General features: G+C 44.9%; 1 protein-coding gene across 2 annotated transcripts in view; it reads right to left on the bottom strand.

Annotated features, from left to right (window-relative positions):
• The window catches only part of ST8SIA2 (ST8 alpha-N-acetyl-neuraminide alpha-2,8-sialyltransferase 2), a 532,431-nt gene that overhangs the window by 262,593 nt on the left and 243,341 nt on the right, over positions 1-26,497 (bottom strand). The window lies entirely within an intron of this gene.

The raw sequence follows: 26,497 nt of genomic DNA, 5'->3' as shown, positions 1-26,497 counted from the left end.
GACAGTGTTCTGAATGATGCAGTGCAGCAACTGTTAATGGAATCGTTCTGCAATACTATATAACTGAAATCTGGTATAGATTATATCAGCACTGTGTTAACAATAACCTATGTGACAAAAAGGTAAAGGTATACTATTGTACTTTTTCCAGGAATTCTTTGTCATTGGAAGAGACCCCATATACTGTAAATGCACGGACTATTCCTAAGAATCAGGGATAGATTCAGATGTCTATATAAGACCACAGTCACACGTTAAGTATTTGATGAGTTTTTTACCTCAGTATTTGTAAGTCAAAACCAGGAGTGGAACAATCAGAGGAAAAGTATAATAGAAACACCTCACCACTAGTGATGAGCGAGCATGCTCGGCACTGCTCGGTACTCGCCCGAGCATCTCAGTACTCGAGATGCTCGGAGCTCGCCGAGTACTTTCGAGATGCTCGGGGGGGAGCTCGGGTCCCCGTCCTGCATGTCTGGTGCTATTTAGAGCACCAATCATGCAGGGATTGTCTGCCACTCAATGTAATGTCACAGCCATGGTGGTTGTGGCATTACAGTGATTGCCCAAATCGATGGGAACAGTGCTCACAGTGAAACATGAAAAGCCGGCTATTCAGCAGTGGCATACACTGGTACCCGACAATTTAGAACAGAAAGAATAGAGCATCACACATACTGTAGATTAGGTAGAAACATGTCAGTCACATATATAATAAGTATAGTGACAGTGTTGGTTACTGTACTTGTCATTTAGTGTTAAAATAAAGGATTTATTAAAAAAAATAATAGCGTTTTCATGCACCCGTCCCTTTAAAAAAGCCAGCCGGCAATTCATCATCGGTACCCGACAATTTAGAACAGAAAGAATAGAGCATCACACATAGATTAGATAGATAGAAACATGTAAGTCACATATATAATAAGTACAGTGACAGTGTTGGTTACTGTACTTGTCATTTAGTGTTAAAATAAAGGGTTTATTAAATAAAAAAATTGGCGTGGGGTTCCCCATAATTTTAGTCTCTAGCGGAGGTTAAGCAGACAGCTGGGGCAGATGTTTGAAGCCTGGGAAGGAGGTAATACCCACGGAGCTTCCCAGGCTACTAATATCAGCCCCCAGCTGAATACCTAGACTTTACTATCTATTAAAATGGGGGACCCAAAAAAAAATGACGTGGGGTCCCCCCTATTTTAATAGCTAGCAAAGGCTAGGCAGACAGCTCGGGGCTGATATTAATAGCCCAGGAAGGGTGCCATGAATATTGGCCCTCTCCCAGGCTAGAAACACCAGCCGTCAGCCACCCCAGAAATGGCGCATTCAGAGGATGCGCCAATTCTGGCACTTAGCCTCGTTTTTCCCACTGCCTTGTAGCGGTGGCAGTGGGATAATAGGGCTGAGGTTGATGTCAGCTTATAATGCCAGCTGACATCAAGCCCAGGTTAGTAATGGAGAGGCGTCTATAAGACACCCCCATTACTAACCCCATAGTCAAAGTTAAAAAAACCACAAACACCCAGAATAAAGTCCTTTAATTGAAATAAAGACACAAGGAGAAGTGCTCACTAACGCAGACTTAGAGAAATTTGTGAACAATATTTGAGAGAAAAAGGCGTTTTATGCATATAGAAAAAGTCTTAGATCTTTTAGTTCAGCTCATGAAAAATGGGAGCACAAACAAAAGTGTTGTGTTTATATTTTTGTTCAGTATATATATATATGTGCGTATGTATTGTGGGAGAGCAACTCTCTCGGCTGTACACGGAGGTAGACACGGAACGCTATCTCTTTAAGTTTCGGATTGGTTTATTAACAATAGCATAAACAAATATAGAGTTCATAAAATAAACACGGCCCTTCTGGCATAACGGCAAAGCAAAATAAAAAAATACAGCACAGTCCTTACATCTGCCGGGGTCCGGCCACTCAGGCTTAGCAACACATGGTTCAGGTTTAGCACAAAAATGCAAGCTCCTCTCTCTGAAGCTAGCCTCTCCAGATACTGAACACCACATGGATGAAACGGCTGGTTATTTAAATCCCAGACCACACCCTGGCTGGAGATATGGTGAACGACCTCCCACCCACTCTATGGTCAGTCACAAAAACTAAGCCCTTTTAAAATGGCTGCTTAACCCCTTGCAATATTTAGTGTGTTGGAGCAAAACCCCTGGGTTTCAAATCACTGAAGCTGATTATCCTAAGTGAAGTGACGCACTCCCTGGGGCCATGGGGTACTCGGTAGCTGGGCCGGTCCTTTTCGGGGTAGTCACGCTGGCAGTGACCCAGTCCGTAGCCTCGGGCGGTCAAATAAAATAAAGGAAAGGGGAATAAAGTTTTTGGGGATAATGTTCACGATGCCACCGGTGGTATGCGGCTAGGTGGGGCCGCCACTGCGGTGCAGATCCACTGGGGCTGATTGTGACGCAACAAAGTTGGTTCAGCTCGCCACGGGCAGAGCTAAGTTCCAGGGCAGTATACGGTGATTTGAAAAGGTAGATGTTGTCGGCAGGGACAGTGTAGTGCCGGGCTGAGGGTGCAGACAATGACCAGACGACACAAGAAGGGCGGTTTCCTCTACCTTTACTAGAGGTTTGATGGTGTAGACAGCGGCACTGGTAACAGAAGGTGATGGAGATCCGGGCGGCCTAGAAGAAATTTGGGGATCCAGCTCGCCAGGTGGAGTTGTAGGCTATCCCTTTTTGGCCCCGCTGCCTAAAGCTATGCTGCAGCCCTCTTTCCTGAGCAATCGTGTAATCCTCACCCGTATGGCAGGCAGCTCGAGCCTTTTTCAGGCGTCTCTCCTTCGTGGCGGCTTCGGGCTCTAGTATCCTGCTGAGCCGCTGGGCGTTTGGTGGGCCCAGGAGACTTGCAGTCTCCTGCCCTCCGGATTTAGCTGCCGGGACTTCAGTACCCGAACAACCACGGACTCCGGTGTCCGGTTTCTTGCGCTTTTATCTGGGGCGAGCTTGGTCACAGCTCCCCTCCCCAGGTTCTCCCTCATTGCTCTCCTGTCTCCAACTCTCTTTTTCTCACTCCAACTGACTTTTTAAACCCCGCCTCCAGGCTCCAATTTAAAGGGGGAGCTCCCCCTTCTGGTCTGGAGCCAGGAAAAGTGTTGGATGCTGGTGTTACCTGATCAGGCGACCCCTCCTTGCTTCTAGGCATGGCATCACCCCCTGTGAGGGAGACAATGCCAATGTGGCAACCGGACTCCTGGGGTGCCACAGAAGCATACCTCCCCTCCAGCACTTTGCCAGTGACTTTGTCACAGCATATATACGTATATATTTAAATACAAGATTTCGTCAACATTTCAGGTACATTTGAAAAAGTAAGAAACAACATTTGGTAATCTTCACAATGAAATATGTGGGTAACCATTAGAATACATTCCTTTGAATGGACAAATGAGGAACATTTTGACCCTGTAGCAGCTTTTCCTAGTCCTAGTCTGTATACAACAAAAACACTTTCACCTTCAGGTTTAGAATGAACTAGAAGTCATGTAATGTCTTTGTGGCATCCAAATGCTTACAAATAAGCTGTTGTCAAGAGGAAAATGCTGACTGAAATCTTACATAATACAAAGAAAATGAAATTTGCTTATGAAATGTATTTTCAGAGGCTAAGCTAACATTCACACATGTTGCTGAGTGCTAATTTCTGCAGAAACAAACTTTTGAATGAGGTTTTCGAAATCTCAATTACAATGAGTGGATTTAAAGCAAAGATTCTAAAAGTGTGGATGACGCGCCCCCTGGGCCGTGGGGTACTCAGATGCCGGGTCGGTCGATGCTGGGGGATGTCACGGCGGCAGCGACCCGGTCCGTGACCAAGGGCGGTCAATTAAAGGGGATGAGTAAAAGGGGAATAAAGTTTTTATAGTTAATGTTCGTGATGCCACCTGTGGTATGCGGCTATATGGGGCAGCCGCTGCGGTGCAGATCCTCTGGAGCTGGTGGTGACGCAGCAGAGTTGATTCAGCTCTCCACAGGCAGAGCTTAGCTCCAGGGAAGGATATAGTGATGTTATGAGGTAGATGTTGCTGGTGCTGTGTAGTGCAGGGCTGGTGATGGCGCAGCAATAATTCTAGGACACATTGGGGTGCAGTCTTCAAGGTTTACTCACAGTTGTTCAGACTCCAGGTTACCAGCGCCAGTGTAACCTCCCACATCATCCTGCGTTCACCAAGAAAGGGGTTCAACAATCTCTCAGGTATTTCAGGAGTACTTAACGGGACCCCGTTCTATGTGCCTTCCTCGCTCATCTTCCTGCGCTGGCTCTCACCCTCCTGCCCTACGCCTCACAATCAGTGTCCCAAGCCAGTAGCTTCGGATCTTGACTGGCAACGTGCAGTCCCCTGAATCCTATGCGGCCACCTTTTCGGTCATATAATTGTGGTTTTGGGCAGCTGCACCTTGAAAGTACAGCAGCCTCTGGTTTTCTAGCTGAGCCTTGTAGTTCTCCACTAGTTAGGGGCCGGTCCCCTCTGCGGCCTGATCCCTCCACGTCCGTGTAGATTCGGGCGCACGGGTGGCATCCGCACTTCCCGTGCCCCTGGGATCCCCTCTGTTCCTCTTGGAACCTTCCCTCTGCTCCCGTCCTCTTCCAGCCACTTGAACACAGGGGAAATGTTAGAACAGTAAACAAAATATACAGAAGGTCAAGATAAAATTACACAAAAAGTGCATAAAAAACTTTTCTATTATAGAGAAACTTGGTTCTCTACTCCACAAAACGAATTTTTGGAACTTTACACCTAGTTTATATTTATATTTTTAAGTGATTGCTCAATACAAGGTAGGACGAAGTCTGAATGGGTTGCAACTCACTAGCACCAGTATTCAAGTGGTTTCCAAGATGTATTTCCAAAGCTCTTGGTTGAGGTAGACGCTGTAATTGATGTTTTCGCTTAGGAGGAAGCTTATTTCAACAGCCCACCGAGGAATTATCAGAAGCCTTTGAGAATCTTGAACACAACCTGATCTCTAGTGCATGTGAGTTCCAACCTCTTAAGACTGCATTCTGTAGTGTTGAGTGGACACTTACAATGTTTCAATAAAAGGATTTAAGAGCTTGCACACTTTTAAATTCACAGTATGTCTATTATGTTGCTTCATACTGGATAAAGTAATTGTCACCATTAGCGATGAGGGTACTCGTTGCTCGGGTCAAGCAAATTGGAATACTCGGGTGCTCGACCTGAGCAACGAGCCCAATGTAAGTCTATGGGAAACTCGAGCATTTTTCAGGTGGCTCCTCCCGGCGGTCTGCAGAGGGACTAAAAATTGCCCATATCGATGGGAACAGTGCTCAAATGACATGGGAACAGCATGGGGAAGACCCCTGGAAGCATTTCTGACTCCCAGGTCACCGCTGTCAACAACGTTGTCAGAATATTACGCCACTTTTATGGACTCACAATAAAACATACAAAAACGAAACCAAAAATTTTCCTGGGAAATATGTTAAGGAACATCCTTTCCAGGGTAATGACTTGTATATAAGGCAAAATAAATAGCAAAAAACAAAAATACTCCCCCACCCCTTGGGCTATGTTCACACGTAGCGTTTTTGATGCGTTTTCGCACTTTTGCATTGCTTTCAACCAAGACAAATGCATTCACTGGGAAATGTCATTTTAACATTTTACAACCTTATCTAGCCATGTGGTGTGTGACACATCATCAGACACTTGCATACAGTGCTGAAAAGACATGGGAACAGCATGGGGAAGAGCTCTGGAAGCATCTCTGACTCCCAGGTCACTGCCTAAAAGTGTGCCCATCATAAGTGATACTTGGCGCATGCGAAGATGCCTCCTGCCATGCACCTGTCATTGCAGATTTGCAACAATCACCGTCCATGTCCTTGTCCCAGTGCAGCGTTTAGTTGTCCCTACCCCATTCCTTGGAATGCAAGCGCAAGTATGCAGCCAGCCACCCACCCACTGGCTGCAATACTGTACTGCCAAATTTTTGACATCTGCTTGCACTTGAAATGTGGCCTTTTAGGCTCATGGAGGTGGAAGCTTTTCATAACCTCAGGCCGGCGGCGGCCGGGTGTCCATACTCGGTCCCCATCCGCCACTATTTCTCCCGGTATTGTCTCAGCCTTCCACAAGCACAGGTCCCACAACATTACCCGTGCCCTCCCCAGTGTACTTATTGGGAAGGACCACCTAACCACAAACACGTGGACAGGTGAATGTGGCCAGCGACGGTACGGAGCCAGTCCACAGCATTTTTTGCTAAGAGTTGTAAATCACAACAGCCATATTCTTTAGCTTGGTGAGAGGACTGGCATAGAGGGAAACCGTATCTACTCTGGGTGTCATTTCTCCCAGGAAGTCCTCTAATGCAGCTTGTTGCAAAAGCAATGGCAGCCCGTCCAACATGAACTCACACTTGTCGGTGGTGCTTTGACACACAAACATCTTTCTTTGCGCATTTAATTTCATGACTACAGAGTTGGGTAATGGCCTGATCTGCAATGCGGTTTGAGAAATAACATGCATAAGCACGTCCGATCCACATTAAAAAAAGCAGCCATAGAGTGTTTTGGGAACCTTCCCCCACACTTTTCTTAGCCAGGGCTGCTTCTCGGCAGGGTTGGACGGTCCCAACAGAGAATTCTCTGGTGTGCCCTGGCTTCTACATCAAGAGAGTTCATGATAGTGCTAACTTTGCAGCTGCTATGGGGCTCTTGAGCAGGGGAGAAAGGTGAGCCCTCAGAATCAAATCCTCTGGTGGGCACAATGTTTTTCAATCTGAAACAGCTTCTCAGTGGGAGTTGTATTTCACCACAGCCATATTCTTTAGCTCGGTGAAAGGACTGGCATAGAGGGAAACCGTATCTACTCCAGCTGTCATTTCTCCATCACCAGGTTCCGCCCATTGTCACACACGACCATGCCTGGCTGTATGTTCAGCGGTGAGAGCCACAAATCAGGCTGCTGTGTTACAGCTTTCAACAACACTGCAGCGCTGGGCAGTTTGTCAGCTAAGCATTAAGCATGTTATCTTCAGCATAGCCTGTTGCCGCTTGGCCAAGTCAGTGCTGCAGTGCTTTCAGCTTGTGACTGATGTGGTCATTTCGGAGATAGAGGAGGAGGTGCAGGAGCTGAACAATGTGATTACATTGAGGTTACATTGGCGACTCTGTTTTTATGCTAAAGAAAGATCCTACTGTTTTGTTGTTTTTTTTTTACTGTATTTTCACTGGGAAATGTCATTTTAACATTTTACAACCTTATCTGGCAATGTGGTGTGTGGCACATCAGACAAATCCTGTTTCATTTATGATGGAGGGACTCTGAAAGTCACGATGCCTATTTTTATAGGGCCATCAGGCGGCCCTTACTATTCTTAAAAGGCCAGCAGTCGACCCTCGCTATTGTTAGAGAGCCATCAGCCGGCTATGCTTTGTTGTTCCCATTATTAACGATTTGGTCTCTTATACTGTTATTGCGAATGCAGTGACTGCAAGGGCTGCCAAAAATTCGGTCGCAACCAATACCCCTTTGAAGAGACATAGAGGAGGGTATCAGTAAAAAAAAGTGTTCCCATTATAAAGGAGCGAGTCTCCTATAGTGGTAATGCCCATGCTGTGACTGCAAGGGTTGCCAAAATGTGGGAAAAACCCCACTATGAATTTAAAGACACATAGAGCAGGGCAACAGTAACAAGTACGACATGGTCCCATTAGAAAGAAGAGGGTCTGCTGTACAATTATAGGGTATGCAGAGAGTCCAATGGCTGACCAAATTTAGGAAAAAAACACTAAGAATTTGAAGACACATAAAGCAGGGCTACAGTAATGACAAATTCCCATTAGAAAGGAGAGGGTCTCCCATAGTGTAACATCCCTGGCGGCGTGCTGGCATGGCTCACCACCTCCCACCATGCAAGACCGCCATCTTACCTATCAATCCAGGCTGCACACTTTGCTCCAGTGCCTGCTGTGTCTCTTGTCTGATTGCTGAGGGTGGCGGCGCGGCTACAGCCTGATTCTTATAGTTACTGTGTGCGCACTCCTAATGCCTCCTCAGCCTATTGCTGTGAGTCACTGGATACTTAAACCCCCTCCACCCAGTAAGGGGTGCCTGAGTAACACTTTCATTCAGTGTGTTTTGTGCAACTGAGTTGCCAGGTCCTGTCCTGTATCTTGTCTGTTTCTGCCCCTGGGGGCTGTATACCCAGGCCTGCTACATGTATCTGTGACTTCTAGTCTGTCTCCGCCACCCTGGGGTCTGAGTTCCCAGGCTCGTTCCTGTATCTTATTCCTGGTTCAGTTCCTGTCTGAACTGTGTTCTAGCCCGTTACCTGTTTCTCTCTATGTCCGAACCTTCCCTTTTCCTGCAGTGTCTGAACCTGCACCTAACTCCAACTCATTGTCTCTGAACTTCTGTTTGTGAGTTTTGTGTTCACTCGCTACTTCATTGTAAGTACCTTGTGTGTATCTGGTTCTGCTTGTTCACCGCACCTGCGGTTTTGCTCTGCCCTGCTTGTTCACCGCACCTGCGGTTTCGGTCTGCTCTGCTTGCTCACCGCACCTGCGGTATTGCTCTGCTCTGCTTGTTCACCGCACCAGCTGTTTTGCTCCGCTCTGCTTGTCCACCGCACCTGCGGTTTCGCTCCATTCTGCTTGTCCACCGCACTGGCGGTTTCACTCTGCTCCACTCTGCTTGTTCACCGCACCGGCAGTTTTGCTCTGCTCTGCTTGTTCACCGCACCTGCAGTTTCGCTCTGCTCAGCTTGTTCACCGCACCTGCGGTTTCGCTCTGCTCAGCTTGTTCACTGCACCTGCGGGTTTTGCTCTGCTCTGCTTGTCTGCCGCACCTGCCGGTTTTGCTCTGCTCTGCTTGTTTACTGCACCTGTGGGCTTTGCTCTGCTCTGCTTGTCTAATGCACCTGCGGGTTTTGCTATGCTTTGCTTGTCTACCGCACCTGCGGGTTTTTGCTCTGCTCTGCTTGTCTACCACATCTGCGGGTTTTGCTCTGCTCAGCTTGTCTACTGCACCTGCGGGTTTTGCTCTGCTCTGCTTGTCTACCGCATCTGCCGGTTTTGCTCTGCTCTGCTTGTCTACCGCATCTACGGGTTTTGCTCTGCTCTGCTTGTCTACCGCACCTGTGGGTTTTGCTCTGCTCTGCTTGTCTACCGCACCTGCGGGTTTTGCTCTGCTCTGCTTTTCTACCGCACCTGCGGGTTTTGCTCTGCTCTGCTTGTCTACCACACCTGAGGGTTTTTCTCTGCTCTACTTGTCTACCGCACCTGCGGTTCCGTTCCTGTGTCCCAGTCTGTACTGGTCCCTATCCTGCCTGTGTTCCTACCTGCCAGTACCCTCCTGTCTGCATGCCAGCCGTGCCTGCCAGTGCCCACCTGTCTGCATGCCAATCGTGCCTGCCAATACCCACCTGTCTGCATACCAGCTCTGCCTGCCAGTACCCACCTGTCTGTATGCCAACCTAACCTGCCTGTTCCTGCATTCCCCGGTGTGGGTCAAAAGCTGTGACCGAGGTCTGACCTGGAGTAGCACCTGGTCCCTCTGCTCGGTTCCTCCCTGTTTCACGGAGTCGACTGAGCCGCCGTGTGACCTTGGTTGGACCGAGTTGATACTTAGTTTTGCCCCTCCAGGCACTCCTCGGTTCATGGTCCAGTGGGATCACTAATCATGCTCACGCCAGTCAGTCCGGGCGTGTGCGTAACACATAGTTTTGGCCTATGCAGTGAATGCAAGGGCTGCCAAAAATTGGGAGGCACTCCAATGCATCTTGGAAGAGACTTAGAGGGCCTCATAAAAAAATGTTCCCATTAGAAAGAAGCGGGTCTCCTATACTTGTAATGCCCATGCACTAAGTGTATGGGCTGACAAACATTTACCCCTGGGGGGTATACATGAACATACTATATACATTTTTTTTTACGGGCATCATAAACACCCTTTAAAAAAATTATGTTGGTGTTGCATCACGGTCACAATAGTGATATGGTGGTGGATGATGAGGATGAGGAAAAGGAGGAGGACAAGAGCAAATAGACAAAATCAGGAAGCGTATACCCATGTGTGGGTGTGAAGAGGTGCATGGGAATACACCTCCCAAAAAAAGACACTGCATTTGAGTTTATGTTACGCTGCTATCATTCGGTGGTGTTGAGAAGTCTGACCCATTCCAGCCCTTGTTCATTTTTATAAGAGTCAGCCTGTCAGCATTTTCAGTTGACAGGCGGATGCGCTTATCATTTATAATTCCACCAGCAGTACTAAAAATCCGCTCTGATAAAACGCTAGCGGCAGGACAGCCCAGGAGCTCCAAGCCAGTTCATTCCACGTATCCAGCTTGGATATCCAATAATTATAAGGCACAGAGGAATCACGGAGGACGTTGGTACGGTCGGCAAGGTACTCTCTCAGCATCTTCCCAAACTTTGCAATCCTTGTGAGAGTACCCTGCGCCTCATGGCCTGTGCGATGGGTGGGGCTGAGAAAACTGTCTCAGAACTTTGACAGTGTTCCCCTGCCTCTGTTGGATTGCATATGTGTCTCCCTCGCCTGTGCTCCTTGGTTGTCCAACGAACTGTGCACTCTGTCGCCAGCATTTTCAGAAGGGAATTTTTTTAATAGTTCCGCAACAAAGGCCTTCTGGTACTACATCATTTTTGTAGACCTGTCCGCCTCAGGAATAAGAGATATATAGTTCTCCTTGTAGCGTGGGTCTAGAAGTGTTACCAACCAGTAATGACTGTCACCCAAAATTTTGAGAACGGGAGGGTCATGGGAAAGGCAGCGTAACATAAACTCAGCCATGCGTGCCAGACTGCTCTAACCGGCAAGACTACAATGTCCTCACCAAGAGGATGACTGACCATGCTCTCCTCCTCCTCTCTGTCCTCTGGCCATCCACGCTGAAGAGACGGTATGACAGTTTTGCAGGTAATACCATCTAGAACGCATGAAATTAGCTCCTGTTCTTCCTCCTCCTCCTCCTCTTCCTCATTGTCACCCAATCCACGTTGGGATGAGATGAGGCTGGGCTGTGTGCAATCACCCTGTATGGTTCCTTGCTCCATATCTTCATGCTCTGCCTGCAATGCATCCTCTTTGATTGTGAGCAGAGAGCGCTTCAGAAGACAAAAAATCTGGATGGTGACGCTAATTATGGCGTCATCGCCGCTCACCATCTTGGTGGAGTCCTCAAAATTTTGGAGGATGGTACATATGTCTGAGATCCATGTCCACTCCTGAGGTCTTATGTGTGGAGTCTGAACTGAATACCGACGGCCTTGTTGATGCTGGTACTCAACAACTGCCCACTTCTGCTCACAAATCCTTCCCAGCATCTGCAGTGTAGCATTCCAATGAATGGGGACATCACATACCAGTCTGTGAGCCGGAAGCTGCAAACACTGCTTAAACACGGCAAGGGTGGCGAAAGCTGTAGGCGACGTTCTAAAATGGGCACACAGGTGGCGTACTTTAACAAGCATATCTGGCAGCTCTGGGTTGGATTTTAGAAATCGCTGAATCACGAGGCTAAGCACATGGGCCAGGTATGCTACATGTGTGAGCTCGCCTCGCCTCAGAGCCGCCACCAGGTTCCGGCCATTGACACACACGACCATGCCTGGCTGTAGGTTCAGCGGTGTGAGCCACAGATCTGCCTGCTCTTTCAGAGCTGTCCACAACTCTTCAACATTGTGCGGTTTGTCACCTAAACATATTAGCTTCTGCACAGCCTGTTGCCGCTTGGCCGAGGCAGTGCTGCAGTGCTTCCAGCTAGTGACTGATGTGGTCATTTCAGAGATGGAGGCTGAAGAGGAGGAGGAGGCTGAGGTGCAGGAGCTGTAGACTGTGGGGGCAACCCTGATTGACCTAGGCCCCGCAATCCTTGGCGTTGGGAGGACGTGTTCCGTCCCAAGGTCCGACTCGGTCCCAGCTTCCACTATGTTAACCCAGTGTGCCATCAGCGAGATGTACCATCCGTGCCCACAAGCCCTTATCCACGTGTCCGGTAACTGCGTTGTTGAGGGCACGGCTAATGTTTTGGGACATGTGCTTGTGTAATGCGGGGATGGCACACTGAGAGAAATAGTGGCGGCTGGGGACCGAGTACCGAGGAACGGCCGCCACCATCAGGTTGCGGAATGCTTCCATCTCCACAAGCCTAAAAGGCAACATTTCTAGCGCAAGCAGTCGCGAAATGTGGGAATTTAGTAGTGTGGCCTGTGGGGCGTTGGCTGCGTATTTGCGCTTGCTTTCCAAGGACTGGGGTATGGACAACTGAATGCTGCGCTGGGACAAAGACATGGACGTGCTTCCTGATGGTGCTTCTTGAGAGTGTGCAATGACAGGTGTAAGGCAGGAGGCATCTTCGCATGCACCATGGACAGGGGATTGGCTTGCATTGCCAACAGTGGAAGAAGCAGTGGTGCCACCCGCAGACACTGTTACTGTACCCTGGGGTTCGGCCCACAAAGTTGGGTGCTTTGCTGCCATGTGCCTGATCATGCTGGTGGTGGTCAGGCTGGTCGTTTTGCCACCGCTACTGATGCTGGCCTGGCAGGTGGTGCAAATGGCCTTTTTGGGGTTATCGGCAGAGTCTTTAAAAAACAACCAGTCTCGAGAAGACCTAACAGTTGTACTGGCAACTTCCTTTGCTTTGGTGTTACGGGGAATGGTCGCCTGCCTTCTTTCTGCGGCCACCACACTGCTTCTTCCTGCCTGTTGAGGAGCTCTGCCTCCCTCCCCCTGTGTGCTGCTGTCCTTACTCTGCATGTCCTCCTGCCAGGTTGGGTCAGTTACTATATCATCCAACACCTTGTATACTTCTTCCATATTCTGGTCCTCCTCCTGACTTTCTGGCAATTGTGTCTCATCAATGTCCACCTCTTGTGACACTTTCCCCTCATTACCTTCGTGTGGCCGTGGCTGCTCAAATATTTGGGCATCGCTACATGCGATCTCCTCTTACCCCGCTTCAAGTGGACCGGCGAGAGGCCCGAATCTATAAATGGAAAAGTGAACAGCTCTTCGGAGTGTCCAAGTGTGGGATCAGTTCTCTCTGGGCACTCGGCATGGTGGGAGGAAGGAGGTTCAGTATGAGGAATATGCGGTCCAGACTCACAGCTACTGAGACTTGACCGTGTGGAAGACAAGGTGGTGGTGGTGGTGGCTAAGTGACTGGAAGCATTATCTGCTATCCAACCAATAACCTTTTCACACTGCTCTGTGTTCAATAGTGGTGTTCTGTGGTCCCCTATTAATTGGGACAGGAAGGTCGAGCGAGAAGATGTGGGTATTTGTTGTGGCACAATTTCTGCTTGCCCACGACCTCGGCCTCTGCATGCACCATCATCACCATCACGTCCAGTTCCCTGTCCCTTGCCACGTGCCTTGCCCATTTTAAATGGAGGACAATATCTTCCATGCTCACTACAAATGACTGAATTTGGAGCGAACTTATATGTGAACCGTGTGACGGACAAACCACAGTTTTAAATACCTGGCCTGTAGGGAAGTAGTTTGAACAGTAAACGGGTGTCAATTGCTTCACTGACACACTGAAACAAATTTTTAATGGAGGTCAGAAATGTCAGTATTTTCTGAAAACGTATATGTGATCCGTGTGACGGAGAAAACACAGTTTTAAATACTTGGCCTGTAGGTAACTATTTTGAACACCAAACTTGCGTCAATTGCTTCACTGACACACTGAAACAAATTTTTAATGGAGGTCAGAAATGGCAGTATTTTCTGAAAACATATATGTGATCCGTGTGACGGAGAAAAAACAATTTTAAATGCCTGGCCTGTAGGTAACTGTTTTGAACAACAAACTGTTGTCAATTGCTTCACTGACACACTGAAATTTTTTTTAATGGAGGTCAGAAATGGCAGTATTTTCTTAAAACGTATATGTGATCCGTCTGACGGAGAAAACACAGTTTTAAATACCTGGCCTGTAGGTAACTATTTTGAACAGCAAACTGGTGTCAATTGCATCACTGACACACTGAAACTAATTTTTAATGGAGGTCTGAAATGGCAGTATTTTCTGAAAACGTATATGTGATCCATGTGACGGAGAAAACACAGTTTTAAATACCTGGCCTGTAGGTAACTATTTTGAACAGCAAACCGGTGTCAAAAACTTTGCTGACACACTGAAAAAAAAATTTAATGGAGGCCAGAAAGGGCAGTATTTCCAGCGCAATTATATGTGATCCTTATGACGGACAAACCAGTTTTAAATAGCTGAATTTTTAGTCTGTAATATGGAAAGGACCTGGCTGTATTCTGCAGTGCCCACAAGAAAATGGCGCAGAAAAACGGTGTTCTCTGGATTGCTTTTTAAGCAAATAATGAGGATTAAGATCCAAAAAAAATTATTCCTATCCCCTGAGACCTGGGCCTATTTCTAGAAATATCTAATAGCAGCAGCAGACAAAACTGGAATGGCGCCTCTTGTACTATATGCACTGCAGTCTGCTATATACCCTGCCTGCCTGCTTACATACACTGCCTGCCTGATATCTCTGCAGATGGATTAATCCTCAGAAGGACTGTTTGTTGAGATGGATATGTATCTCTAATATAGTTTGGTACACCTTCACTAACTAGAATCAAGCAAATCTCTCCCTAGCTCAGCAGCACCTCTCCCTACACTGTCTGATTCCGGAGTGACTGTGATGAGCATAGCGGCGCCAGGTCTGATATAGACCTGATGATGCTGTGCAGCCAGCCAATCACTGTAATGCCACCACCAACATGGCTACGGCATAACAGTGAGTGGCAGGCAATCCCTGCATGTTCATTGGTGCTCTAAAGAGTGCCAAACATGCAGGGAGGAGACCCGAGCTCCCGCCGAGCAACCCCGGAAATAGTCGGTGAGCGCCGAGCATCTCGAGCAGTGAGATGCTCGGGCAAGCAACGAGCAGTAGCGAACATGCTCGCTCATCACTAGTCACCATACATAATTTTACTTGCAGTGAACTCTCGGACTTTGCATCTGCTGTTCTGTCTCGTGCTTCTGTGTAGGGGGTCAAGCACATGTGAAAACTTCTTGTTTCTTGACGTTAGTGCCAAAATCCCATGTCATCAATAAATGCCTAGAGGACCTTGGTGTTTATAAGGGACCCTTCTCCACTTTGGGCCTAACCAATAGTATATTTTAAAATGAAGCTGTCAGCAGGATACACCCCCCCCCCCCAAGCTGTTTGCATTGCTATCTTGTTCTTTGAAAGATACTGTCATCTATAAGTTTATATATGGAAGCTGTTTCTCCCTGACAAAAATAAATTGCTGCTTTAATTCATATGCAAATGAGGCTAAAGTACTCTGGGCATGTTAAAGCACTTCCCAGGCCTCTGGCTCTATTCTTTGTAGCTAAGCAAGTGAGCTGTCAGTCAAGCAAAGGAAGGTGAGGCTGGGTAGGAAATTGGGGCATGGGCTTAGGAGTTTAGGGGGTGTGAATCGGATTCTCTTTAAGATCCTGAGCTGTGGATAAGATATTTATTCTATTCTGAATGTTCCATTAGTTAGCTTAGAAAAAAAGATGTCTCAGAGGAGATCTCATTTATGTGTATAAATACTTGTGTGGTCACTACAAAGCACTGGCATATGACTTATTCCATCCAAAGATGTTAAAAAGGACCAGGGGGCACTCATTATGGGTGGAAGAAATGTGAATCCAGCAGCTAAATAGGAAAGGGTTCTTTACAGTTAGAGCAGTCAAACTGTGGAATGCCCGACCACAAGAGGTAGTAATGGCAGACGCTATAACAGCTTTCCAAAAGGGGTGGATGATTTCCTCAGTTCTCATAACATTATAGGTTATAGATAATTTAGTGACAAAAAAAATGTATAATTGGTGGAAAAAGGTTGAACTTGATGGACCTAGGTCTTTTTTCAACCTTTGTAACTACGGTATGTAACTATTATTGACCCGGCTTTGTTTCCTGGCCACATCTAGCTGTCTGTTGCATAGCTTAACCCTAGAACGCATGACCATAAAAATCTACTTTTTCACATACCTTGGGTCCTTTTAGGCCCGTGTGCAAATAACATGGAATAACTTAAACAAAAATGACAAACAACTATATACCTGAGGAATACCTAGAGTTTCAAAATTCTAACTAAAGTAATCTTGCAGAAAATAGAAAACGATTAACAGGGCAGGCCTGCGAGGCCCCAGGTATGCATTCTAGGGTTAATCTACTTCCCATATAGTTTCATTGTAAAAAAAAATCCATTGCTCTAACTCCAGCCTGTCTGATCACACTCTCGATCTACTGCTTCAGCACTGTGTATTGAAGTCTTTCATACATCAGCGGTTTGCTGTCATACTCTAAAGGTAACAACCTGGGAATTCTCTAAGAAGTTCACATCTTTATATAGTGGTTTAATCTCAATGCCAAATCCATAGAAACCCACTTTGTCAACATCATCCCAAATAGGCATTAATAGACAGTAATGTAGCTTGTAATGATTCACATGATATATTTAGCCCCAATTTTTAGCCTCATGCATTGGACATTTATGCAAGACATAAAGAATTTGAATCTGTAAAGAAGTCAGCCACTTTCTCTTCTTAGTGCAGCTTTCCTCACAAACTGACCTACACTCCTGTCCATAAAATGTCTGCCGACAAAGGAGCATGTGACCAGATCAGTCCTTCATCTTCCTCCAATAAAAAAGCAGTTTTCCCATGTACAGCGCAGCTCACCATTATTGGCACCACTTCATTTTTTTCATAGATGGTACAATATCTTCATAAATAGATGCAAATGTACCAAAGTTATATCCTCAGGATTTTTTAATCAGTGGTCCAAAGTAATACAAAAAATAAAACATTGTTTTTCAACTTCCTTGTTGAAATTTCAAAGAAGAAATAGAATAAACAGCACGTGCAGCAATAAAGTCAACCCTAATTAATACTTGGTTGCACACCCTTTGGCATTGATTCTGGTTCTTTTTCTCAATGGCAGATTTCAGCTCACCCCAAAAATTTTCAATGGGATTGAGGTCAGGACTCATTGCAGGCCATATTATAACAGTCCATTTTTTTCTTTTTCAACCATTCCCACTTTTGGATGTGTGCTTTAGGTCATTGTCTTGCTGGAGGACCCATGATCTCTAACTCGAACCAAGTTTTCTTACACTGGGTAGGACATTTTGCTCTAAAATCTCTAGATAATTCTCTGATTTCATGATTCCTGTGATATGGCCAAGGCCTCCAGTACCAGACACAGCAAAGCAACCCCACAGCATTATGGTTCTTCCACCATGCTTAACTGTTGGTAAGGTGTTCTTTTCCTTATAAGCGTCATTCGATCGTCTGTAAACAAACTGTTGCTCTGCATTGCCAAAAAGCTCTATTTTTGTTTCATCTGTCCACAAAAATACAAAAAAACTGTCTATACAAAAAAAACTGTTTCACTTGATTCATTTTTTTCAAGAGATATTCCACATTATGTACTTAAACTTCATGGGTTCCAATAACGATGAGCAGGACAGTAAGATGTTTTACATTTGGAGGAGGCTGATAGACAGATCTGGTCACATTCTCATCCACCAGCAGCCAATGTAGGGACAAAACAGCTAGGCAGATTATGAGGAAAGTGGAACAAGAGAAAGTGGCGTCTCTTTAATAGTATTAACAGTACGACCCAATCATCATACCTCACAGAACAGACAACCGAAAGAATACAGACCATACACCAGGCACTCTAAATTTCCAAGTACCCTAATCAAATAATCACCCAGATTGCTAATTAAACATAGAACCCAGAACCATGAAATAAATATAGTCTTCAGATCATAAGTGAGGAGAAAAATATAGAATCCACAACCGATCCTTAAAGAAATACAGACTCCCCTTAATGTAGACCCCAGACTAGACTTAAATTAATCTAAAAAAAGACCCTTAAAGGCAACCTGTCACCAGTTTTTTCCCAATGTAAACTAAGGCCACTACCTTTAATGCCTCTTTTACAACAGCCAAGCAACCTGTATACCAAGTGGGAAAAATAAGTATTTGAGACAATGCCGATTTTGCAAGTTTTCCCACTTACAAAGAATGGAGAGGTCTGTAATTTTAATCGTTGGTATACTTCAACTGTGAGAGACAAAATCTAAAAATAAAAAACAGAAAATCACATTGTATGTCTTTTAAATAATGCATGAAATAAGTATTTGATCACCTACCAACCAGCACGAATTCTGACTCTCACAGACCTCTTAAATTTTCTTTGCACTCCTACTCTGCATGCATTCACCTGTTTGAACTCGTTACCTGTAAAAAAGACACCTGTCCACACACTCAATCAATCCCACTTCAACCTCTCCACCATGGCCAAGACCAAAGAGCTATGTAAGGATACCAGGGACAAAATTGTAGACCTGCACAAGGCTGTGATGGGCTACAGAACAATAGGCAAGCAGCTTGTTGAGAAGCCAACAAATGTTGGTGCAATTATTAGAAAATGTAAGGAACACAAGATGACTGTCAATCTTCCTCTGTCTGGGGCTCCATGCAAGATCTCGACTTGTGGGGTAAGGATGATTCTGAGAACGGTCAGGAATCAGCCCAGAACTACATGGGAGAACCTGGTCAATGGCCTGAAGAGAGCTGGGACAACAGTCTCAAACATTACCATTAATAACACTACGCTGTCATGGATTAAAATCCTGAAGTGCACGCAAGGTTCCCCTGCTCATACAAACATATGTCCAGGCCCATTTGTAGTTCACCAATAATCATCAGGATGATCCAGAGGAGGCATGGAAGATGGTCATGTGGTCAGATGAGACCAAAATATAACTTTTTGGTATCAACTCCAAACGCCATATTTGGAGACAGAAAAAGGATGAGTACAACTCCAAGAACATCATCCAAACCATGAAGCATGTTGGGGGAAACATTATACTTTGAGGGTGCTTTTCTGCAAAGGGGATAGGACGACTGCACCGTATTGAAGGGAGAGTGGATGGGGTCATGTATCTCGAGATTTTGGCCAGCAACCTCCTTCCCTCAGTAAGAGCATTGAAGATGGGTCGTGGCTGGGTCTTCTAGCACGATAATGACACGAAACACACAGCCAGGGCAACTAAGGAGTGGCTCTTTAAGAAGCATTTCAAGGTCCTGGAGTGGCCTTGCCAGTCTCCAGACTTGAATTCAATAGAAAATCTTTGGAGGGAGCTGAAACTCAATGTTGCCCAGCGACAACCCAAAAACCTGAAAGATCTGGAGACGATCTGTATGGAGGAATGGTCCAAAATCCCTGCTGCAGTGTGTGCAAACTTGGTCAAGAACTACAGGAAACGTCTGACCTCTGTAATTGCAAACAAAGCTTTCTGTACCAAATATTAATTCTTGTTTTTCTATTGTATCAAATACTTATTTCATGCAATAAAACCAAAATTAATTAGTAAAAAATCATACAATGTGATTTTTTTTTAGATTCTGTCTCTCTCAGTTGAAGTGTACCTACAATAAAAATTAGAGACCTCTCCATTCTTTGTAGTTGGGAAAACCCCACAGTAAGTCCTCAATCCCCTCTGCATATCCCAAAAAATTACCTTTATGATGCCCCTATGTGACACGGTCCAGTCTGAGGGGTTTTGCTGGTCTTGCGTCGGTGCCTCCTCTATCCCCACAAGCACCTTCCTCCTGCTCTGCTTCATGTGGATGATGTATCCTATGTCATTCACACAGTGCCCCAAATATCGCTGCTGCACAGTCGTACTTCACTCTGCCCTACTGACGGCAGAGCAAAGTTCTGTAATGCACATGCATCAGCTTTACTTCTGGGTTATCAGCACTAGTTCGCCCTTCATGGCGCATGCCCAATACAGGACTTTGATCTGCCTTCAGCAGTGCTGAGCAAAGTACACAGGAGCGAAATTAGGGGATCCATATGGATGACATAGACCACGTCATTCACATGAAACATGGCAGGTGGGCCGTCATTGCGGGAAAAGAGGAAGCGCCAAAGCATGAACAGCGATGGCCATGGTACTGGACCCTTATTCACATAGACCCTAGTCCAGAATGGCTTGCTTATACAGTACAGACCAAAAGTTTGGACACACCTTCTCATTTAAAGATTTTTCTGTATTTTCATGACTATGAAAATTGTACATTCACACTGAAGGCATCAAAACTATGAATTAACACATGTGGAATTATATGCTTAACAAAAAAGTGTGAAACAACTGAAAATATGTCTTATATTCTAGGTTCTTCAAAGTAGCCACCGTTTGCTTTGATGACTGCTTTGCACACTCTTGGCATTTTCTTGATGAGCTTCAAGAGGTAGTCACCTGAAATGGTTTTCACTTCAAAGGTGTGCCCTGTCAGGTTTAATAAGTGGGATTTCTTGCCTTATAAATGGGGTTGGGATCATCAGTTGTGTTGTGCAGAAGTCAGGTGGATACACAGCTGATAGTCCTACTGAATAGACTGTTAGAATTTGTATTATGGCAAGAAAAAAGCAGCAAAGTAAAGAAAAACGAGTGGCCATCATTACTTTAAGAAATGAAGGTCAGTCAGTCTGAAAAATTGGGCAAACTTTGAATTTGTCCCCAAGTGCAGTTGCAAAAACCATCAATCGCTACATAGAAACTGGCTCACATGAGGACCGCCCCAGGAAAGGAAGACCAAGAGTCACCTCTGCTTCTGAGGATAAGTTTATCCGAGTCACCAGCCTCAGAAATCACAGGTTAACAGCAGCTCAGATTAGAGACCAGGTCAATGCCACAAAGAGTTCTAGCAGCAGACACATATCTACAGCAACTGTTAAGAGGAGACTTTGTGCAGCAGGCCTTCATGGTAAAATAGCTGCTAGGAAACCACTGCTAAGGACAGGCAACAAGCAGAAGAGACTTGTTTGGGCTAAAGAACACAAGGAATGGACATTAGACCAGTGGAAATCTGTGCTTTGGTCTGATGAGTCCAAATTTGAGATCTTTGGTTCCAACCACCATGTCTTTGTGCGACGCAGAAAAGGTGAAAGGATGGACTCTACATGCCTGTTTCCCACCGTGAAGCATGGAGGAGGAGGTGTGATGGTGTGGGGGTGCTTTGCTGGTGACACTGTTGGGGATTTATTCAAAATTGAAGGCATACTGAACCAGCATGGCTACCACAGCATCTTGCAGCGGCATGCTATTCCATCCGGTTTGCATTTAGTTGGACCATCATTTATTTTTCAACAGGACAATGACCCCAAACACACCTCCAGGCTGTGTAAGGGCTATTTGACCAAGAAGGAGAGTGATGGGGTGCAACGCCAGATGACCTGGCCTCCACAGTCACCAGACCTGAACCCAATTGAGATGGTTTGGGGTGAGCTGGACCTCAGAGTGAAGGCAAAAGGGCCAACAAGTGCTAAGCATCTCTGGGAACTCCTGCAAGATTGTTGGAAGACCATTTCCTGTGACTACCTCTTGAAGCTCATCAAGAGAATGCCAAGAGTGTGCAAGGCAGTCATCAAAGCAAAAGGTGGCTACTTTGAAGAACCTAGAATATAAGACATATTTTCAGTTGTTTCACACTTTTTTGTTAAGTATATAATTCCACATGTGTTAATTCATAGTTTTGATGCCTTCAGTGTGAATGTACAATTTTCATAGTCATGAAAATACAGAAAAATCTTTAAATGAGAAGGTGTGTCCAAACTTTTGGTCTGTACTGTACCTCAGACCCCCCTTTATACAGTTCCCAGACCAGACCCCTTGATACTACAATGTCAGACGGGCCCACAGGCATTGTCCGGATGCTGATTTTTAGTGTCTGTGGCAATACCTGGGAATAAAGGGAAATACAGGAATGAAGAGGGATAAGAATAATTTGAAAACTCGCTACCTGGTAAATTTACCTTCTCTCTTGGGAGTCCTGGAGATTTCTGCAATTTTCAGAGAATCTCTCAGGCATTCTGGGAGATTTGGCAATTGTGTATGAATTTCGAAAATGGTGACAATTAAAATAATAGAAATATATGAATAAAAAATACAAATTACAGTTTATTGGTGGCTTGTGCATCTCTGTCATACAGATGGCAATCCTAGTCTCTATTGGCATGGTTGCATGGAAAACACTAGAGATTTTCGACTGCAGTCAAAAAGTAGAAAAGACTAAGCTGCGCACCACGAGCAGTGTCCTAATCATCATATAAAGAACAACAAGTCCTGAGTCTGAGAGCATCTGTATCTGCTAGACATAGAGAATCTGTGAAGAGGTTGTGTAAGGCTTCAGGGGATATCAAATGCAGGTCAGACGGTGCAGAGAATGCTCTGTTAAGGATTAGAAGGTCTAAAACCTGACTAACAAACAGCGAAGACATATTTTTTTCAAGGCATGTAGCATAAATTGTGGATGGATTCTAATTAGACATAATGTAAGATTTAGTGGAAACGAAAAGTGATGATGACTCTTCTTATTTCCGAATTAGTCTAAGGCTGTTGTAAGAGAGTGACAGCAGATACAAATCAATCTTACAATAATTGTCTATTAGATTTAGGTATTATGAAAGATGTAATAAAAGACATGGCATATAATAGTTGTTTTGATATTTTTATGCAGAAAAACTATGTAGTCATATAGCCGTCATCATTGACAAAATATAAATGCATCAAAATGAATGTAAAAGTATAAAATTATCGGTTTTGTGGGTTCTGCACTATATGAAAAGAATTGGGGCCCAATAGTTTTATTATATTTTACTGGAGTACACTTGAAATTACAAGATTTAGCTCTTGCCAACCAATCGCACAGGTATGCCAACCGTCCAAAAATTCCTGGACAATCCACAAAAATAGGGCACTTGTTTGCCCTGTCCTTACAAAAGTTTGAGGTGTCTGTGATTTTTTTGAAGCTGAAGAGACTTATACAGATTATTTTGACTGTAATTATCAACATTTTACCGTTCACAGGGAACACAGCCGATATCTTCATATCACAATAATGGGCTGTAGACAAGTATCACATAATCATAATGTTTTATTATGGTATTCCAAAGTGTTTGTAAAAAATATTGTCTTTCCGTGATTTTTTGATAAGTTGTCCAGAAAAAATAAAAAGTCAAGTTGGCAACCCTGCACTTACATCATGTATAAATTTTGCCCTGTTTCTTTGCTACAATTCTTGGTTACCCATTGTCAGAGCATCCAGTCCCCATTTACCACCAAGTGGCACTATGTGAAGTTTCTGGTGACATAGCATGCAGTTTATACAGTTATATGAAAAAGTTTGGGCACCCCTATTAATCTTAAGCTTAATGTTTTATAAAAATTGGTGTTTTTGCAACAGCTATTTCAGTTTGATATATGTAATAACTGTTGGACACAGTAATGTTTCTGCCTTGAAATGAGGTTTATTGTACTAACAGAAAATGTGCAATCTGCATTCAAACAAAATTTGACAGGTGCATAAGTTTGGGCACCTCACCAGAAAAGTGACATTAATATTTAGTAGATCCTCCTTTTGCAAAAATAACAGCCTCTAGTCGCTTCCTGTAGCTTTTAATGATTTCCTGGATCCTGGGTGAAGGTATTTTTGACCATTCCTCTTTACAAAACAATTCCAGTTCAGTTAAGTTTGATGGTCGCCGAGCATGGACAGCCCTCTTCAAATGATCCCACAGATGTTCAATGATATTCAGGTCTGGGGACTGGGATGGCCATTCCAGAACATTGTAATTGTTCCTCTGCATGAATGCCTGAGTAGATTTGGAGCGATGTTTTGGATCATTGTCTTGCTGAAAGATCCATCCCCTGCGTAACTTCAACTTTATCACTGATTCTTGAACATTATTGTCAAGAATCTGCTGATACTGAGTGGAATCCATGCGTCCCTCAACTTTAACAAGATTCCCGGTGCCGGCATTGGCCACACAGCCCCAAAGCATGATGGAACCTCCACCAAATTTTACTGTGGGTAGCAAGTGTTTTTCTTGGAATACTGCGTTTTTTTGCCGCCATGCATAACGCCTTTTTGTATGACCAAACAACTCAATCTTGGTTTCATCAGTCCACAGGACCTTCTTCCAAAAAGAAATTGGCTTCTCCAAATGTGCTTTTGCATACCTCAGCCGACTCTGTTTGTGGCGTGCTTGCAGAAACGGCTTCTTTTGCATCACTCTCCCATACAGCTTCTCCTTGTGCAAAGTGCGTTGTATAGTTGACCGATGCACAGTGACACCATCTGCAGCAAGTTGATGCTGCAGCTCTCTGGAGGTGGTCTGAGGATTTGAGGATTGTCCTTGACTGACCTCACCATTCTTCTTCTCTGCCTTTCTGATGTTTTTCTTGGCCTGCCACTTCTGGCCTTAACAAGAACTGTCCCTGTGTTCTTCCATTTCCTTACTATGTTCCTCACAGTGGAAACTGACAGGTTAAATCTCTGAGACAGCTTTTTGTATCCTTCCCCTGAACAACTATGTTGAATAATCTTTGTTTTCAGATCATTTGACAGTTGTTTTGAGGAGCCCATGATGCCACTCTTCAGAGGAGATTCAAACAGGAGAACAACTTGCAAGTGGCCACTTTAAGTAGCTTTTCTCATGATTGCATACACCTGGCTATGAAGTTCAAAGCTCAATGAGGTTACAAAACCCAAAAAAGTGCTTTAGTAAGTCAGTAAAAAGTAGGTAGGAGTATTTAAAACAAGAAAATGATAAGGGTGCCCATACTTATGCACCTGTCAAATTTTGTTTGAATGCAGATTGCACATTTTCTGTTAGTACAATAAGCCTCATTTCAAGGCAGAAACATTACTGTGTCCAACAGTTATTACATATATCAAACTGAAATAGCTGTTGCAAAAACACCAATTTTTATAAAACATTAAGCTTAAAATTAATAGGGGTGCCCAAACTTTTTCATATAACTGTAGAAGCCAGGTAAAAAAGCATCTAAGGCTATGTGCCCACGTTGCGGACCTGAAGCATATTTTTTACGCTTCTCCCTGGCCGGAAAATCGCATGCGGATATTACATGTGGTTTTCCCGCCAGGTAGAAGCGTTTGTGAGGCGTCTTTGCATGCATTTCCGCATGCGGGTTATCAAGCACTTCTCCAAGCATCACTTGGAAAAGTGCTTGACAACTTGTTCAGAATGGTAAAAAATAAAAAAATAAACTTTATACTCACCTTCTGATGCATTCTCTGCCCCGTCCGGAGGCTTGAGCGGCTCACGCTGTTGTGTGCAGGACCTGCGGTGACGTCATTGAGTTATGTGGTGGGTCACATGACTCAATGACGTGGCAGGTCCTTCAGACAACAGCGCGATGGAGGGAAAACATCAGAAGATAAGTATAAACTTTATTTTATTCTTTTTTTTACAGGTTCTTTGGTACCCAGGTCTGGATGAGAGTCTCCTCTCATCCAGACTTGGGTACCATCCGCACATTGATTCCGCTGCGCTTCCGCAAAATTAATGAACATGCTGCGGATTTTTGACCGCAGCATATACGCTGAGGAAAAATCCGCAGCATGGACATTGACATTGCGGAATGCCATTGGGGACCATGGGGTGCGGATATACATGTGTTTTTCAAGCGTTTACGCTGCGGAAATTCCGCAGCATATACGCTTGAAAAACGCTACGTGGGCACACAGCCTAATACTTCACCAGCATATGAAATCCTATCACGGACTGATCGACTTTAGTTTGATGATCTTAAAATTATGACTTACATAAGTACCAGATAGAAATGAATAATGGATTAGCTATTATCTCTGATTGACAGGAGTGGCAAGTATTGTTTGAACATTTCCTTATTAGACTTTTCCTGAAATATTGTCCCACGTCAAGCAGATGAAAATGAGCTGATAAATTGGCACATGTGCTGTAAACTCATACTTCAGCCAACCTGTAAACCACAGTACATGGGATACAAGCAGATAAAGCTAAGGCAGATAAACCTCAAGGTGCCACCAGAGCTGGTTTGTAAGCATCCTAGCTTGTGGGACTTCAGTCAAGCTAGAATTACACGATCAGTGTTCCATTAAACTGGCCAATCTAGAAAGTAAGAAGTTAAACCAACTACTCCAATCCCATGTATGTGTAATATGTTTTTTTAACTGTATCATTTCCAGCTTAGAGGGAACAACATGTGTTACTCCTCAGAGACCAGGACTGCCCACATGACTCCTCAGAGACCAGGACTGCCCACATGACTACTCAGAGACCAGGACTGCCCACATGACTCCTCAGAGACCAGAACTGCCCACATGACTCCTCAGAGACCAGGACTGCCCACATGACTCCTCAGAGACCAGGACTGCCCACATGAATGCTCAGAGACCAGGACTGCCCACATGACTCCTCAGGGACCAGGACTGCCCACATGACTCCTCAGAGACAAGAACTGCCCACATAACTCCTCAGAGACCAGGACTGCCCACATGACTCCTCAGAGACCAGGACTGCCCACATAACTCCTCAGAGACCAGGACTGCCCACATGACTCCTCAGAGACCAGGACTGCCCACAT

Source organism: Phyllobates terribilis, unplaced genomic scaffold (genome assembly GCF_046119375.1).
Source record: "Phyllobates terribilis strain yellow unplaced genomic scaffold, ASM4611937v1 Scaffold_11__3_contigs__length_659146591, whole genome shotgun sequence".
Lineage (NCBI taxonomy): Eukaryota > Metazoa > Chordata > Amphibia > Anura > Dendrobatidae > Phyllobates > Phyllobates terribilis.
Note: the sequence above shows the minus strand (reverse complement) of the source record. Positions and strands in the feature narration are given on the sequence as shown.